At 46.1% G+C, this 14,055-nt stretch overlaps 1 pseudogene; it reads right to left on the bottom strand.

Moving 5' to 3' along the window:
* Positions 1–8,096: 8,096 nt before the first annotated feature.
* On the bottom strand, positions 8,097–12,450 carry LOC136570605 (uncharacterized; annotated as a pseudogene).
* Between the last annotated feature and the right edge of the window lie 1,605 nt (positions 12,451–14,055).

The following is a 14,055-nucleotide window of genomic DNA, read 5'->3' as shown; positions in this document are numbered from 1 at the left end:
CTGCAAAAATATGGGAATTTTTCCATAAAAATCTGAGAATTTTTCTCCAAAAAACTGGGAATGTTCCCTTAATAATCCCGGACTTTTCCCAGCCAAAAGTGGCGCGCCCCGCCCCAAACCATCCAATCACCGCGGGTCTCCCCTCAGGAAGAGCGGCCTCCCCGTGCGCCGATCCAACCAATCACTGCACGCCTCCCCTCAGACAAGCCCGCCTCCACACGCGCCGAACCAACCAATCACGGCAGGTATCCCCTCAGCTACTGCCGCCTCTCTGGAGCCGAACCAACCAATCACCGCGCGCCTCCCTTCGTCAAAGCCCGCCTCCCCGCCCCTCTCCTGTCAATCACCGTGCTCTCTACGAAACCAACCAATTACCGGGCGTCTCCCCTCACCCACTTCCGCCCTCCCCGCGCCGCTCCAGCCAATCAGAGCCGAGCCCGAACCGGCGCCCCCTGACCCCGGGGCCGGAGCGGGCGCGTCCTCTCCCCCCCCGCCGCCCCCCGGGACCCCCTCAGGGACCCCCGGGAGCCGCCCCGGGCTCGGGCGGGTCCTGCGGGAGGCGCTGGAGAGAGCGGGGGAGGCGCTGGGAGAGGACGGGGGGCTCCGGGAGCTGCTGAGAAGGCGCAGGAACAGGTGAGGGGTCCTGGAGGGGTCGTAAGGGGAATTTGGGGAGGGGTCTTGAGGACATTTGGGGGAGATTTGGGGAGGGTCTTGGGGCAACTTGAGGGGGTTTTAGCGGGGTCTGGGGGTGCTGTGGGGGCTTTGGGGGGGAATTTGGGGAGGGGTCCTCGGAGGGTGTCACGATCCATCCTCACGGACGGGTTGCATGATGGTTCGTGGATTTGATCTCAGGGTGCAAAAAGAACCGACACGGTACAAGGGGGTTTGCAATGATAATCGAAACAAATGCACCTTTATTGAATGACCACAGCAAAATGCGATAGATGGATTAAGGGAGAGAAAAAGAGGAAGAGAGAGACAAAAGAGAGAGAGAGAGAAAGAGGGGGATAGAGCTACCAAACGTAGAGACGAAGTCCTTTGGTCCAGTCCAGTCGAGGATCTGCCTGTTATGTCAGGGAGATCTCGAAGTCTCTGGCTAACTCAGAGGTTTTTATTATGATAACTCTATTGGAAATTGCGAGGAGGGGGAAACAGATACAATAACGAATAGATGTAACAGGTAGTCCATGCTCTCAGCAGTAAACGGGAGCCATTGTGTTCTTGGTCCAGCGGTCACAACCTGCAGGCAAACATCTCGCTTTGGTCAGCTTGCCTCCCCCACACACCTGCCCCGGGCTGGGGGTTTCAGTCCCAGTCCTTGGAAGGAGCAGAGGGGCCTTTTCACATGGGGGTTTCATGTCTCAGTCCTTGATGGAGAGGCTCCTTACATCTCAGTCTGTCTGTCACGGTGGTTGTAAAACAGGTGAGGATCTTCTGTGGGGGGACCACCCAGAACTCAGGAGAAGTCCAGCCAGGCCGAGAGGTGGGACAGCTCCCAAGGCTGTTGTTGCACAAAGGGCACGGTGCTTCCTTCTTCTTCTCATTGGGCTCAGTGCAGCACACAGCAAACAACACCTGTGCAAACAATGGCTTGGCAACGCTCTCAGGTCTCAGGCACATGACTTTCTCCTTTGGAGCCAGAGATTTAAGACAGGGAGGGTCTTCTCTTCAGTGGTCCCCCAATGACAATCGTGAGGGAGATGAGGGGAAATTCGGACAGACTCTCACACGACCCCGTGACTCACGATTGTCTTGAGGGATCTTCATCAGCAGAACTCTGGAGTGTCGCTGATGGGTCTGCAGAACTCGCCGTACGTTGGTAGTATAACCCGGAAAAATAGGGACAACAGAAAGAGAGGAAAAAGAGAGAGAGAGAAGGAAAAGAAAGGATAGGAAATGGAAGTGGAAAAGGGAAACAATAAACAAGCATAATTAATATTGCTTATCATAACAATTTTCACAAATGGTTGATTAATTAAACAATATTACTTTTATAACAATTTTCAAATGGTTAAAACAAGTTACAAATAATCAAAAGCAAATGCAATAAACAAATCATAATACAAGCATTAACTTTAAAAAATTATTTTCTAAAACAATTTACTAAAAATGGAAAGTAATTCCCACAAAATCATAAATGGAAATTAGGATTATTCCAACACATATATGCTTCATTCATAATTGCCTTGTGTCAAAGGCTTGGGGATGTTCACAGTGCATGGGACATCAGCCAAGTTGTGTGCATTAACTATAGACGTCAATCTTGTCAGCTGTTTCATGCTCCAATTCATAACGAATGGGACTGCTGATAAAATAAAACCAAGCAGAATTGGTATCAAAAGGATAACAATGGGATGACACAGACTGCTCAGGACACCCGTGGCAGTAGGAGACCACCTAAAAGAGTATCCCACCCCCTGTGCTCGGCATCTTTCTCCACCCTTTCCATGACACGGGGTATCTGTCTCACATTGTGATGAACAGTCACCAGGGCTTTCTGTGCGTTTTTCTCAATCTTCTCAAGGATTTCCACTAAGTCTCGATGGAGCAGCAGTTGTCTTACCAAAGTGAGATCCATCCCAATAGGAGTAGGCATCAGTTTGTGAATCAGTGTGTAGTTGGATTGCAATGGGTAGTGAGAGGTAACTGGAGCTTCATAAGAGAAATCCCATCCTGCAATCTTGGTAAAGTTACAAGCAGAAAAATTTGTATGATTTTTGGTATCTACTACAACATTTTCTATGAATACCAAATCACAAGCAGTTCTGAAGCATGCACACCTGTTGCCTATATATACAAGGACTGTTTCAGAAGTCTCATTAGGATGAATTTCAAAATGACAGATATTTTGCTCTGTGTCTAAACAAATGTCTTGAGCTGTGATTGCATTGCTTTCACAGATGAGCCCTTGTTGTTCTCAGGCAATACAAGATTCTAAATTAACAGTTTGCCATTTCTCACCCATTTGACGGGCCCATTCCCAATGCTCATAAGGATAGAGAACAGCTCCATCATGATTCAGCCCTAATGCAATCATAGGAAATATCAAATGCACTGAGGCATTACGTATGGTTAACACAAAAGCCATGGCTATGTTTGTAATGGGATTGTAAGTTAAATTCACTAAGTTCCACCAGGATTGGAATTCTCTTTCAAAATCAGTGGCACTGTCCCAAATTATTTTCCAAATTTCAGTAGGAAAAGTGCCTTCTTCACCTTCTCTTATCATTGAGGCAGCAACTGACTGCATCCACAATTGTGCCTGGATACAGCTGAGAGCCAAAGAAATGTTGTTTTGTGTAGCACCGAGTGCATCATTTACCAATTTGTGGTCATTTACATTTACCTTTTCCCAATTTGGCAAAATGTTTGATAGCAGCCACTGGTGTGTTCCTAAAGCCAATGACTGCAGTGGTTGTTGTAACTTGGTCAAATCTCTAGTTGTAGCAGCCAATTTTATTCATTAATACTTCTGAATCAATACTCTTTAGAATTCCCAATCCTGTTCCCACAACACCGGTTATGTCTCTTAGCGTCCGTCTTTTAAAAGAGTTCCGCTTTTGCAACCAGGTCATCCAACCCTCAAAGGAAGTTTGCAAAAAAGGCGAACAGGCCGGCTGAATTTCTGAGACATTACTTTGCATCAGCAATTTGACTTGTTTAAGAGACCATGCCGGATTGAACAGTATTTGTTGTTGTCCTGTTTTCCTAATTATATCTGGTCCATTTTCAAAAATTCTTGGGCTAAGCATAAGCGGTGGTTGGGCTGGAGTGGTGGTGGTGTAAATTGTAACAAGTTGGGCTATAGCATTTACTATAAACTTAAAATGTAGGCCATACATGCCTACATTTTTTGGACCAAAGACAAACCACTTCTATGGTTTGTGCCAATGTAAAATTGTGCCAACAATCCTGTAAGCTTGGGTGTGTACAAACCTTTTCATGCTTATTTGTTTGTTCTGTCAAAACACCGATTGAGGTTGTGTTACTATGGGTAGTTCCGTTAATCATTCGGCATCCTATACTAATTTTTTTCCCCACTATCCCTTGAAGCTGCCAAGTTTTTTGGTTTTCCCACTCCTGCCCAGTGTATATCTGATTTTCATGCGTAACAACAGTTGATAGTTTTAAATCCCTCACATTTCCTGTGGATCCGGAAAAATGAACAATAGCCTGGGACCAAGGCCATTCAGTATCAAGTTGACTAAGGGTGCTCTCAGTCCTTTCTACCCACTGGGGTGTGACTACTGTACTCAGTGTGGACTTTGTTATAGTGTTTATCTTAAATTTGTAAACCAGGCCTTTTAAACTTTATGGATTTGTCAAGTTATTTTGCCAACGGCATGTCACATAAGTTGGTTTGGCTAAAGTAAAATTATGCCAGCAAGCAGTAGATTCATTTCTACAATCCTTTGTAATTGCATTGTTGGTTCTGGGGCCTAAAGTGTAGTTACCAACGTACTCCTGCCGGCAGCACAGAGTGAGGGGAATTTGTTTGGTACACTCCCACTTTGTCGTAGGACACAGTTCTGTTGTAGGGATGTGCAAATAGTTTTTTCCATCTGGTTCTAAAAAATTTCCGGCACCTGCAATGGAGGTGGCTTTCTCATAGAGAGATCCTTCCACTTTTCTGCACGCTACCACAATCGACTCACCAATTGTTCCAGTTAGGGTTCTAGTCCAGTCCTTCTGATCCCATCCCCACTCACTTGGGCGATATATCTCAGAGTCATGCAGCACTATAGGCTCTAGGTTCAGGTGGTGACACTGGGGATATGATCCTAGAACATTAGTGTGATGGATGGTAGCTTCAGACCACGACCACTCAGCAGGATTCTGTCCACGGAATTGTGGTAGGATGCAGAAAAGTATCACCAGTGTTATCATGGTTCAGATGATCCTCATGTCCCTCAGGGTTCTTCTGTAAAAGTAAACACGACAGAATCCTGCTACTAAGGGACAGAAAAAGTTAGAATGATGGAATTATCCAGTGTGTATTTATCCAATGCTCTCTCCCTAGCGCATCAGAGGCTACCCATGCATGTTTATTCAGAGGGGTTTTTAGCAGTAGTGGTAGTTCCCCTACAGTAGGGAGGTCCACCAGAACAGGTTGTCCAGGGTAATGTGCTGGAATCTTGAAATCAGCTGGTCTCCCTAGAGAGGCAATTATGCTTGGAGCTATGGGGCAAAAGGCAGTGATTTTGGGACACCCATTTACCCCCCCATCTGTCATTCACACTTTTCACAGCTTCCCATAACCGAACATCCCAATTTCCCTCCTCTGGTTTCAAAAGTCATTCCAAAAGACCATTGGTCCTTTCCACGATCCCATTAGCTTGAGGGTAGTAAGGGGTGTGAAAAGTCCATTTAATTCCTTCATTTTTTGCCAAATCCTGTACAATTCTAGCAGTGAAGTGGGACCCATTATCAGATTGAATTTCCTGTGGTTTTGGGAAAATTCCAAACTATCCCTGCAATGCTTTTACAGTATTATCTCCTGTAGCTCTTTTAAAAGCATTGGCCTGGACCATCCCAGATACAATTTCTACTCCTACCAGCACAAAGTGTTTAACTCCTGACTTCTTAAAGGGTCCAATATAGTCTACCTGCCACGCGTCCCATAAGCCTTTACCCTTTCTGAAATGCAGAGGGTCATCTTCCAAAGGATGTCTCTCCAGTCTCCAGTCTGCGATTGCTCACAGGCTGATACGCATGTTTTACACCTTTCCTTGGTGACAGGCCAACGCTGGGCCAGAGCTTCCTTGTACAAATCTTTCACACCTGTGTGCTGTCTCTTTACATGCAGCCATTCTAATAGTTGATCCCAGTCCTCTGTAATTTGTTCCTTTTCAGGGGACTTAGTCTTGCTAAATCATCAGCTTTATTGTTCCACTCTCCTGCTGGATTTCCATCTGTCTGATGAAAGGCTGCCCACCCCAACAAAGTTCCCTTGGCTTGCGATGTTTAAAATTTCTTGCCACTTTTCCTTTTGCCATACTGGAATTCTGTTAACTTCCCAATCATTTTGCTGCCAAAAAGGAAGCCACTCAGTACATCCTTTATACACAGCATAGGAGTCCGTGTAGATGCAGACAGGAGAGGTATTCTGTACCTCATGTTGGAAAGCACTCCAAACAGCTCTCAGCTCCCCAACCTGAGCACTGCCTTCTCCCTCGGTAATGATTCGTTCACCAGAGGAAATGTGGAGGGCTGCTGCCCTGTATCTCCACACCTTCCCCTCCCGTTTAGCAGAGGCATCAGGGAACCAAGAATTTGCTGATTGTTTGGGGGAGAAACGAGGGGATATTTTAATTACAGAGGCAGGTTTGTCATGGCTGCTGCCCAAATCCTCAGTTTCTTGGATCGCTAAATTTTTTACAGCTCCTTCTGTTATTGAGAAAATGTTACAGTAATGTTCAATCTGAGCATACCAGTTTGCAACTGAGGCACTTTGGGCCACCGTGTTGGGGGCGGGGAGGGAGGTCCCAGTAGTGACTGTCTTAATAACTTTGAAAGGGCCTCTCAAGGCAACTGGTTGTTGTCGTGCATTTTTTTCCACTTCTATGAGAGCTAAGCCTACCACAAACAATCCTTTTTCCCAGGTAGTGTATCTTTTCTCAGCATCTTTGAAACCACAGGAATAGAAACCAACAGGCCTTGTTGGACCCTCAGGACCCTGCTGCCAAATGTGTACTGACAGCCCTGAGGAGGCAAATCCCCATTCCAGCTGAAAGGGATCTGTGGGATGGACAGGGTCCAGTGCTTGGTGAGCTGTTGCTTCAAAAATCAGCAATTGCAATGCTTCCTCCTGAGAAGGAGTCCAATCCCATTTCACCCCGTTTGCTCAGCAAGTCATAAAGGGGCCTGGCAATTATTGAAAGATCTGGAATGTGTTTTCTCCAGAACACTAATAATCCTAGAGCTTGCAGGAGATCTTTCCTGGATTCAGGCATTTTGATCTGATCTAAAGAGGTTAGGATATCAGGTGGAATACATGTCATACCTCCTTTCCAGCAAATTCCCAAAAACTTCACTTCCTGAGAAGACTTCTGAATTTTCTCTGGGGGCATCTGCAAATCAAGACTTTCTAAGTGAGAGATTATTTTCTGCTGATGTTTCCCTACTACCTCTATTTCACACCCCCCCCCCCCCCCCCCCACCCCAGAATGTCATCAATGTATTGATAAACAGCTACAGGATCAGGTTTGGGTATTTTTTCTAATTCCTGGGCTAAAGTAGGGTGGGCCAAAGTGGGGGAGTGTTTGTAGCCTTGGGGAAGCCTAGTGAAAGTGTATTGCTGTCCTTTCCATGTGAAGGCAAATCGGTCCATATCTTCTGGCTGTATCATAAAAAACATGTCTTTGACATCTATAGTTGCCATGATTGAGTGAGCTTTTTCTTGAATTGATGTCATTAATTCAGCCAAATTTGGGACCGCTGCTGTAAGAGGGTCTGTGTTGGCATTAAGCCTGCAGAAGTCTACTGTCAGCCTCCACTTCTCATTGGGTTTCCAAACTGGCCACACTGGCAAGTTGAAAAGAGAATGGGTATTGACTATCACTCCTTTGTCTCACAAGTCCTGTATAACTGGTTTGATGCCCTCTTTGGCACCAGAATGTGGAGGGTATTGTTTTACATGAGTAATTTTGCTAGACAGTGAGGAGGATGCAGCTTGGAGCAGTCTAATGTTAAGACGTGGCACACCAAATGACCACAGGAATCCCTCAGAACATTCCCACTGCCTCCCAGCAATAACATCCATCCCTAATAAATTGTTTGGAATATCCCCAATTTTGACAACTAATTGATTCTCTTCTCCATGGAGCGTGAGTTTTACTAAGGCCACATTCATAGATTCTGTAGTTCCTAGGGCATTTAAAGCACATCATTGTTTCTTTGTTGGAACAATTCTACACTTCTGGGCATCCTTTTTGTTAGTGCAGAGATTTGTGCCCCAGTGTCAATCAGAAAGGTTACAAGTGCCTGTTTGAGGCCTGTGATAGCTGTGATCAATATATCTCCTGATTTATGTTTAGTGAGCATTCTCAGATCCATCCATGCTCCAGCCCTTCGCTCACCTATAAGGGATGGAGAGCCTAGTTTCTCTGGTTCTGTGTTTGCTTTGGCTCACATCCTAAATTCTGAGGGAGAGGCTGGGAGAGGGTTTCTTTTGGCTCACTGGCTGGATTCTGAGAAGGGAGGGGTGCACTGGGTTGAACTGATAAATTCGGTTTCTGATAGTGCCAATTAGTTATTATTTTCTGTAATTTATCAAGGGGCAAACCATCCATCACCTCTCTGGGGACCCCCCTTTTAACTTCCAACAACCACCAACGTTGGCACTTAGAGATCTGGTTTCCCTTCCCTAAATTTTCACCGTGAGGAGCCCCGATAAACCAAACACCGTTTGTTTTTTCTGATTTCTCCTCCAGGGTTTTTACAGGTCCATCTCATCTACTGTAATTAATCAAATCTACTGCAACCTCGCTCCATGTCCAAACTTTACGGCTACTGGCAGGTGAATCAGATTGAGAAGCTGGGGGCTGTGAGGGGATGGAGTATGGAGTGAAACCAGGATCAGTAGATCCAGTTTGGTCAGTGGGGTTACCAAGGAATCTATCTAGTCTCTCTACGGGACCCAAGGCCATTATGGTTTTCTGTAAAGTAATTGCTGTAGGTTTAGGAAGCCCTCAAATTAAAGGAGTCATAATTTCAGGCTTTACAGGTAATTGCACTGGTGACTGAAAACCAGGAATCAACTTTTTTCATGAATCATTTGCAGGCAGGTGGCTTTGTGGGCGCCTTCCAAAAGCTGGTCGGGGGCACTGACTATAGCTAAAGGGTCTCCCCTTTCCAAAGGATTAATTCCCCCGGCCCAGAAAGGCACACATTGTGTCAGGGACCACGTGTCACGCTTATCTCCTGTTGTTAGGAAAACTCCATGTCCCCAGTACCCACTGGCCTCCTGCTCAGTTAATTTAATTTGATCTCCACCAGTGAGGGACACTTGGAAGACATATTCTGCCTCCGATTCTTGTGGGAGGCGCCCAAATTCTTTCTTCAGCTTAGCCAATTCGGTAGTGCTGAATGGTATTTGTTTAGTTGTGATATGTGGTTCAAAATCTTCATCATTAATATAATTATATTCTGTTTTAACCAAGGGTCTCAAATGAGGGCAGCAGTTTTCTCCACAGTTTTTTTACTGCTTCTAGTTCCTTATGGGGATAAATCTGTTTAATGTGAGGAGTTTCTTTTCCTCTGCCTGTGTTGAGGAATCAGCATTCAGTGAATTCTTAACGTGTTCCTCTCTAAGGGCAGCTCGTAACAGATGGATCTCATTTCTTTCTTCAATTAATTGTTTTTCCCAAATTTCAACTAGGTTTTGAAGGGAGTCCATTATAGCTTTTTCCTCACTTCTTCACTTTAAGAGAGTTTATAGCTGCTGTAACACAAGCTCCCAAAACTGAGCAGAGAATAGTTTTATTTTTGCCCAGTTTGACTTTTGTTTCATGTTGTAAAGAACAGGCTCTATCAATAACATTTTCCAAATTAAATCAGTTACTTTGTGCCCGTTCTTCTCCTCCGGGAGAAGGTTTGGCATTGTGTTTGGTTAGGAGAGAATAAAATTCAGCTTTAACTTTTGCGCTGAGGTTTTCAGTCATTTTGTGAAGGGACCAAACCCATGACAGGGAGGTGTAGACTTAAGGTACACAACCACACAGCCTCTGCTGTGTTTCCCTCGCTTCCCTGGGTGGGTGAAGAGACTAAGTGTGCCTGGGAGGTTCTACTCAGTTACTTCAAGTAGTCCCTTCACTTCCCAGACAGTCCAGATTCACACATACACAAAAACAGTTTCCCTTTTTGCACTAAGAGGTCTTTTGTGAAATTCTGAAGACAGAGCCCTCAATTGAGTATGGGGGTGCTTTTCACCTCGGCGTGTGCAGTTTGTGGGAAATTTGAGTCACTCCCTTTCCTTTCTAGACAACCGCTCACCCCTTTCAGGGTATCGGGCTCCGTGCGGCTGGAGTGAAACATCCTTCCCCTGTTACAGACTACACACAACCCTGCAAACCCCTCTGTCTGTCAGAATCCTGTCCATGACGCCAATTTAATGTCACGATCCACTCGTACAAGTGGGGTTGTGATGGTTCATTAACTGATCTCAGAGTGCAAAAACAACAGAGAGGGGATTTCAGTCTTAATCAAAAGAAATGCACCTTTTATTGAGTGCCCACAGCAGAAGCAATAGAAGGATTAGAAAGGAGATAAAGGATAGAGGGAGAGAGAAGAAGACAGGGGTGGGAATAGCTACCAATGGAGAGACAAAATCCTCGTGTTCCAGCCAATAGATCCATCTTGTCACGTTGGGGAGAATCTCAAAATCTTTGGTTAACTCAGGGGTCTTTTATAGTCATCCACCAAGGGGAGAACAGATAAAAGACAATGGAGAATTAGTCTATTGAAAATGAGTAAGACAGTCCATGTTCCAAAACCAGACAAATCAATCTCAGCAGTGAGCGAGACCCATTGTTTTCAGGATTGGTGTCTATGAGAAACCAGTCTTGGCCCCGCAAACACAGCTGCAGGCAACACTTGGCAAACATCCCACTTCAGTCAGGCCAGTGCCCCTGTGTTAGAATTTTAAGGGTCTCAGTCTCAGTCCTTGGGAGGAGGCTTCCCTTACAGTGCTTGTGAGGCATATGAGGGATCTTCTATGGGGGGATCACCAGAGTTACCCCAGAAAGTTCATCTGGCCAAGAGGTGGAGAAATTCATGGGCCATTGTGATGAGCAGGGATCGTGAAGCAGGTGTAAGTGTACAGAGCAAGCCGCTCCCTGTCAGCCCCTGCTCGAAGCAGTTGTAACGTGGGGGCACAGCAAGCACAGCTGCAAACAATCACTTGGCTGGCATCCACCCCAACCAGGCCAGAACTCCAGCCAGGGTCTTCAGGGTCTTCCTCTCTGTCCTTGTGATGGTTGTGAGGCAAATGAGGGAAACTTTGGACCGTCTCTTACAACAGTTTACTTTATCTCTTCCTCAACAATCCCCCCTCTGGGAGATATCTTCTGTTATTGGGCCCTTGAGTGTCACTGCATGACTGATAACAATTTCATCATCCCATTGTGAGATGCTCCGGCCAGAGGGAGGAGCCCAGCATTCTTCCTGGATATAATTTGACATTTGGAAGAAGAGAGACAGCCTTTTCCCACTGGATTCCCAGAGGAGCAGCTTTCTTTTCCACTGCATTCCCAGAGGAAGTCCAGGCCCATCTACGCCACCACTGGACCTTGAGAGGAAAACTCCACCCTTCTACAGGGTCACTGCTTCAACAAAACCCCACCTGTCACTGCAGGAGCACTGCAGCCTCCATTTAATAGGACTGCTACCACCACTGTGACCCACAGGGTGTCAGGTCATATTCTGACTCTGCCAGTGGGGTTTTTTTGTTTGTACTATTGCGTTTGTATTTTTAATTTTCCTAGCAAAGAACTGTTATTCTTATTCCCATATCTTTGCTCAAGAGCTTTTTAATTTCAAAATTATAATAATTCAGAGGGAGGGGGTTTACATTTTCCATTTCACAGGAAGCTCCTGCCTTCCTTAGCAGATACCTGTCTTCAAACCAAGACAGAATGTTATCCATATAATGTAGGATAATGGCATCTGGGAAGGTCATTTGGGTGGGAGATAGGACAAGGGCCATGTACCACTGGCATATATAGGGGAGTTTTTCTCAGTTTGGGGGAGGACTCACCGGTGGTACCGCTTCAGAGGTGCCTGTTCAGGGAGGGGATGGAAAAAGAGAATCTGGGAGCATCTTGAGGATGGAGGGGGATGTTGAAAAAGCAGTCTTTGATATCAATGACCACCAGTCTCGAGTCACAAGGAAGCAAGGACGGAGAAGGAAGGCTGCAAGGGACCCATGTCCTCAATGACCTCGTTAATTTTACAAAGATCATGGAGGAGTGTCCACCTGTCCCGGCCAGGATTTTGAGAACAAAGACAGGGGAGTTCCAAGGGCTGTTGGAAGGTACAATGTGGCCCTTGGAGAGCTGCTCCTCCACAAGAAGCTCAAGGATATGTAATTTCTCTGTTGAGAGTGGCCACTGATCCACCCACGGTGGGGTGTCAGTCTTCCAGGTGATTGTGGGGTGGTGCACTCTGCAGTGGCCCCAAATAGAAATCCCGGGACAGAGGTGGAATATCAAGTCAAGCTCCCCACTGGGACAACAGGTCCCTGGCCCACAGGGTGGTGGGTGCCCTGACTACAAATGGCCTGATGGTGGCAGTTTGGCCCTCCAGTCCCTCTGTTGTGATAATACGCTCGCTCCTCATGGAGATGGCGGCTCCTCCAATCACTGAGATGACTCCAGTGACAGGAGTCAGCTCCTGGTTCAGGGGCCATTGAGTTTGTGTAATGATAGTAACGTTGGCCCCTGTGTCCACCATCCCTTGTAGGTGGATGTCATTACCTTTATTCAACTGACTGCACTTTATAAGGGGCTTGTCTTGGCCCATGATTTCAACCCAGAATGCCATTGGGTGCTCTGGGATATTGTCTATGCTTAAGGGCAATAAAAAGGCTTGGGCGATCACAGTCTCTCTGTGCAGGAAGTGTGGTGGTTTTGTGCAGCAGAAAGTGACTGTGATTTCGTCAGTTGGCCCAACAGTTTGCACTTCCACTATAATATGTATTTCATTTGGTCCATGAATACAATTACCTATTACCAGCACATCCCTCAGGCCCTCTAGGGGTCCATATTTTCTGGTGGGAATACGATAGAAAGCAGAGTCATCAAATTGTATAGACAAAGCACTCACCAGTTGGTGCCAGGTCCTGACCTGAACTTGCTGGAAAGCCTTGGTGACTCTGGTCTGTTGTTCGGAGTATGAAGAGCTCCACGGGAATTTCCCACGAATTGGACCTCCAGAATAGTGGGGAGGGTACAGTGAAACAGCTTTCCATTTGCTGTCTTCACACGGGGCCACCCTGCAGTCTGTTGGAAGTTTTTTGGCTGATAATGGTGCTGGTGGTGGTGAGGTTACTGGTGATAACAAAACTGAGAACAGTTGTTAGAATGTCTGTTGCAATCCATACAGTGTGATGAATGGCACCTCTTTGGTGGCTGCTGGTCTTTAGGCATTTTGTATTCTGCACAGTCCTTCAAAAAAAAGGCCCAGTTCCCCACAATTAAAACTTTTTGCAGTGTCTTGGGATGTTAAAAAGGCCCTCTCCCTTAGAGATTGCCCTTGCAACAGTGTGTTCAGTGGAAGATAATTTGTCACAGGCCTCGTCCATCTGATTGATTGTTAGGTTCTGGGTCCAAGGGGAGAGCTCTTTATATTGTTTTGCACTCATTGTTCGCCTTTGCCAAGGCCATTTTATTTAGCACTTCCTTCTTGGCCTCTGGGCTTTCTATTTGTCACTCAAGTGGAACTTTAAGTCTTTCTACAAATTTTATGAAAATTTCACTTGCCCTTGTTTGATGTTTGTGAAACTCTGTGTATGTAGGGTGTCATCGAGAGTGAGGAGCAGGGACATCTTTGCAGCAGTGGTGATGTCACTGAGTGCAGCTTCTTGTAAGTCCTTTGCTTGGTCTTGTGGCTTCTGGAAGTCACCTTCTCCTGCCATTTGTTCAAGGGTTAAATTTGGTTTGTTGGCATCTTTTGAATATGTGTCCGCCAGTGATGTGAGATGCCTTTTTTACTGCCTCTCCCACAGCATGTACTCGACCGGGGTGTGAGACTCTGTCCAAAGTTTCTCTCATCTGCCTCACGATCATCATTGGGGACCACTGAAGAAAAGACCCTTGTCTGAAGTTTCTGGCCCTGTTGGAGAAAGTTACGTGCCAACGGCTCCGAGACCTGAGCACAGTGCTAAGCTATTGTTCACAGGTGTTGTTTGCTGTATGCTGCACTGAGCCCAATGAAAGAAGAAGGGGGCATCTTGCCTTTTTGCAGCAATAGCCTTGGAAGCTGTCCCACCTCTCAGCCTGGCTGGACTTCTTCTGAGTCTTGGGTGGTCCCCCCACAGAAGACCCTCACCTGTTTTAC

Source organism: Molothrus aeneus, unplaced genomic scaffold (assembly GCF_037042795.1).
Source record: "Molothrus aeneus isolate 106 unplaced genomic scaffold, BPBGC_Maene_1.0 scaffold_35, whole genome shotgun sequence".
NCBI lineage: Eukaryota > Metazoa > Chordata > Aves > Passeriformes > Icteridae > Molothrus > Molothrus aeneus.
This window is presented reverse-complemented; position numbering and strand designations above follow the sequence as displayed.